At 42.3% G+C, this 4,915-nt stretch overlaps 1 pseudogene; it reads right to left on the bottom strand.

Moving 5' to 3' along the window:
• Positions 1-2,889: 2,889 nt before the first annotated feature.
• On the bottom strand, positions 2,890-4,511 carry LOC149205968 (putative E3 ubiquitin-protein ligase BAH1-like pseudogene; annotated as a pseudogene).
• Between the last annotated feature and the right edge of the window lie 404 nt (positions 4,512-4,915).

The raw sequence follows: 4,915 nt of genomic DNA, 5'->3' as shown, positions 1-4,915 counted from the left end.
GCCATGGATCGCTCCGTTGGTCAATGGCCGCTCAACTGACTTCTTCCAAGCCTCTAGAGGCCTCAGACAAGGCTGTCCCCTGTCTCCTCTCCTTTATGCTATTCAGGCCTCGGTCCTCAGCTTCCAGCTTGACCACAACCAAAAGATTCAAATTTTACCGGGCCTTAGAACGACTCAGAGAGTGAAGGATATCAACCATGCACAGTTTGCAGATGACACTTTGCTGCTTGGAGGAGCCAGCCTAATCTCTGCCAGATCTTTCAAGAAGGAGCTGGACATTTACAAATCGATTTCAGGAAGTAAAATTAACTATCGGAAATGTTCAATCTATGGCTGGAACTGCACGATCAAGGAGCTGTCTGACATTGCAAGGCTTTTAGAAATGGATGGAAATCGTAATTGGGAGTCTTTTAAATATCTCGGGATCCCCATATTCAAAATCAAACCCAAACTTGCCCATTGGATGCCGCTGCTCGATAAGTTAAAGAACAGAATTCAAGCTTGGGGTGCCTCATGGCTGAATAATGCAGGGAAAGTCATCCTGATGAAGTCAGTCCTTATAAGTATGCCGCTTTACCAAAACTCAATTCTCCTCGCCCCCAAATCCTTTCTCAGCAAAATGGACAGTTTGTTGAGAAGATTTCTTTGGGAAGGTGGGAACAACAACGACAGAAGGATCCATTTAGTGAACTGGGAAACCATCAAGAAACCTCTCCTGGAAGGCGGCCTCCATCTGCGCAACTTGGCTGCTCAAAACCTTGCTTTGGGATCCAAGATTTTGTGGAACTTAGTTTCCGGTAAATCAAGTTGGAGCAAAAGAGTTATCTGGAAGAAATACTACCAAGGTCACCACTTGAGATGCCTGGATAAGCCTCCAAGAACCTTAAAAGGATCCCCGATCTTCAATCTCTGCAATCATGCTAAGGAGCAGTTCAGCCAGCAACTTTACTGGATTCCAGGTAATGGGAGAAAAATTAAAATCTGGGAAGATTCAATTCTTGGAGACCAACCTCTGATTCAAGTGGAGGGGCTGGCAAATATCAGAGCTTGGCTTCAGTCCTCCAACTTGCACACCTTGTGGGACATTTCCACCTGGAAGAACGACGCTGATAGGCTTTGGGATTGTTGGAATTTGGGAGAGATACCTCATAGGTTGCAGGGGGAAGCTTCACTTCTGCTAGATCTGCTTCAAGGAAAGTCTCCCTCAAAGGCCACTTCTAAAGACAAAAGAGGCTGGGGCTCCCTCTCAGGCTCTTACACAGCTGCCGAAGGTTACAAAAGTATTCTAGCTGTCCCTTATGCTCCTCCTAACCCAGCTATATGGAAATTTATATGGGATTTCCCCTCTCTCCCCAAAATTGACTTTTTCTGTTGGACTGTTGCGCACAATAGCATTCTCACCAGAGACAACTTGAGAAGAAGAGGGATGGAAGGGCCCTCCAGATGTTCCCTTTGTTTGGCTGCTGAAGAAAATGTCAACCATATGCTGTTGCTCTGCCCTTTTGCTCAGGTAGTTTGGAGGGGAGTACTGAGGTTAAACCATGCAGATTTTGTTCTTCCAGAAAGCATCTCTAATCTTTTTCGAACCTGGGTCATTCTATCTCCCTTTTGCCTTAAAAAAAAAAGTCTTCTCAAAATAAGCTGGATGTGGATCCCTAAATTTATATGCTGGAAGCTGTGGTTGGAGAGAAATAATAGGATCTTCAGAGGAGAAAGCTGCAATCCTACAAGAGTAATTTCTAAAATCAAAGCTCTACTAAGCGAGGTTTTGGAAGTCAACTCTACTGCCAGGAATGAACTGAAGTTGCTCAAAGAAGAGGAGCAATGGCTCCAAGAACTAGCACCGAATTTGAACGAAAGACCCACACCTTCTGCTCCTATCCATGCCAACTGGGAGATCAGGCTGGAGGAACAGGAGTTTATAAAATGGAGATCAGCCTTAGATGAATACTGTTTGTTCTTCGATGGGGCTTCTAAAGGAAACCCTGGGGCGGCAGGCAGTGGCGGGGTGCTCTTGAAACCAGGAGGATCAACAGAACTGCGATTCCATTGGGGCCTGGGCACCGAAACCAACAATAGAGCAAAGGCTCTAGCACTGTGGCAAGGACTGAACCTGGCGATTAATCGAAACATTCTCTCTCTCTGTGTATTTGGAGACTCTAGGCTCATTATCCAAGCAATGTCCTCTCATAAGGCTCCTCATCAGGTCCATTTAGCCACTGTTATCCAAAAAATTCACCTCTTACTGCCCAAGTTCAGGAAAATCTCCTTCTATCACATACTAAGGGGGCTCAATTCTCAAGCAGATTTGGAGGCCAATCTTGGCTCCCTCTGCAACCGAAGAGCTCTGGTGGTTAATTCGAGGGAATCCTTCTGTCCTATTCCATAAGGTTCATTCTGTTCGATCAGCTGCTCCTTTCTAAGCCTCTGGTTTTTTCGCTGCTCCGCCATACTCTGTTCCATGGGTCCTTCCCTCAAGGTAATTGCAAAGCTTATAGTCTTGATCTCAGGATGCTCTTAGACAATTCCTTTATTAACACCCTCTCTCCTGTCAAATCTCCTCTCGCGGACCCAATCTCCTCTAAAATCATCTCAGATCCTGTCCAGAATCTCCACTGTTCTCACATCCGAACAATGACTTCCATTCATATCTGAATACCATCAAAGCTTTTCATTCCCCAATGGAATCAATCGTTCTGCAGTTTCAAGAATGGCAACTTGTGCGTTGAAGATCCTTATGCCGCCTGTATATCCTCCAAAGAAATCGAGGTCTCATTCAAGCTCGACTCTCCATTGCGCGCTGCTTCAGGGTTTGTCCAAAGAAGGCCGTCGAACTCAGTCGTTATAGCGATCAAAGCTGGGCACATCCTTCACTAGGCGGATTCTCTGTTAGTCTGTTGAGAGATTTCCTGTTCTTGGCGTGAGTTGGACAGAACAGATTATGAATTCACTGAATTGTAAATGCTGAACAGTTTGGACAAACTGAAATGTAAACGCTAGCGGCAGGCAGTTTGCCGCCATAAATAAAAGCTATAACCGTTAATGTCAAAAAAAAAACATCATTAAACTTTTTCAACCATACGGAGTTCAAGTGGAAAATATTATACCACTGGCATCACCCATGTATGAGTGTGCTAAATGCTAGAATTATCGCCATAATTGTCATGAATTAGCTCTGTTTTCATGACTGCGTAAACCTGTCGAAGTATTAATTGTATTAATAAAGACTCATACCTGTGACAATTAGAGTATATTGGTGATGGAAGCTTCTAAACAAATGAAAGGAAGCTTAGAAGTTAGCCTGTAACAGATAGCGACTGAACTTTGTTAATTTGCAATAGAATGCTTAAGTAAATATTTCAAAGCTACACTCAGGAAACTCAAAGTTACCTGGAGAGACTTCTGAGGAACATTTTTGTGTTTTAGAATGCTCGAGGGATTGTTACGTCGAGAGATTGTTACGTCGGCACCGCATCAGAAAAAGCTATTACTTCAAGATGCACCACGGCTTTGGGGGTTTGGAGATTAAGTCTGTGGAGATACAGCTAAAGAGTTGGCTGCATGTAGTTTTAATTGGTGTATGGGGTATATAATTTAATACTAATCAGTGCTTGCCAAAAGCTAGGGAAGAAGAACAGTGCTTGCTAAAAGCCAGGGAAGAAGAACAGCAACAACAACACGTAAACAATTAACTCTGAGGCTAAGAGTGACATAAAAGGATGGGAAAAAGCAGTAAAAATATCTTCAAGAGTGACATAAAAGAATGGGAAAAAGCAGTTTAAAAAGCACAACAAAAATCTGAGGTGAAAAGAACAACTCAACGGATATTTGGAAAAAGCAGTCACACTTCAAATCAACAGTGGAAAGTGTCTCACCTGATTGATTGAACAGAACAAGGTAAAAGTATAGAAGATTGTTGATTCATAGGAGAGCCTATCAGCGTAAACATATAAAATCTTTTTGAATGAAATAAAAAACAAACATTTGTAGTATGAACGACACAGTTTCCCCTGAACTTACTTTGTCATACTTTTTCAGAATCTTTCGAATCGCAATGGCATTCATGGCCACATAGCTGACTAAGTCCCGGCCTTCTCGAATCATTGCCTCATGATCATCAGCAAAGAAATGTTTAATACGCCATAGATACCTTTGAAAACCAGATGCAACATGTAGATGTAACAAACGTAAGTTTCTGTAAGTTTCTGGCTATTAGATATTGCATAACAAACTAAAAGAGGAAGGTAACAATAAGAATTAAACACCTGGACAAGTTTTCGGAGAACATGTATGGTTGGATGGATCAGATGATTTGGAAATGCTTTTGGCTGTTTGTGAACTGGAGAGCCGTCCTTCAGACTCAGATGTGGTCCCGTCATGCAAGTATCCAACCCGGCACTTTTTCAGAACCTTTTTCAACCGTTTGTATTCGACGTTTGTACATTTGTCCAGAAAATGCTCGTCCTCTCCGTGTAGATACTCGGAAAACCTCTCCCCAAACTTCATGATCAATACCTTTAAAGCAATAGTAAAACACACTCAAAAAGAAGAAATCGCATAGCAATCCTGCAATTAAAAATAATTGTCTAAGGCCTTACTACATACGAAGCTGATACTTATCTTCTGCGTTAAGATCGGTAAGGACGATGCTCTGCAGGCGGGAAATTATATATGGGACTTGTAAAAACCGGAAAAGTCGCATGAAAATCTTGTGGACTTTTTCAGGCGGTAAAAGATGCAATAGATCGCACAGCAGAAGATATTGAAAGCATCGCAGAGTCATTTATAAAGAAAATGTAAATGTTCCTGAAATATGAGCAGCTATGGAACTCTGAGATCTTAAAGATAACGCCAGAACTAAAATATACATATGACCCGCTATGGAATTTTGAGATCTTAAAGATAACGCCTAAAT

Source organism: Pinus tabuliformis, chromosome 1_2, assembly GCF_031772625.1.
Source record: "Pinus tabuliformis cultivar Carrire ecotype Pingquan chromosome 1_2, CPIR1, whole genome shotgun sequence".
NCBI lineage: Eukaryota > Viridiplantae > Streptophyta > Pinopsida > Pinales > Pinaceae > Pinus > Pinus tabuliformis.
Note: the sequence above shows the minus strand (reverse complement) of the source record. Positions and strands in the feature narration are given on the sequence as shown.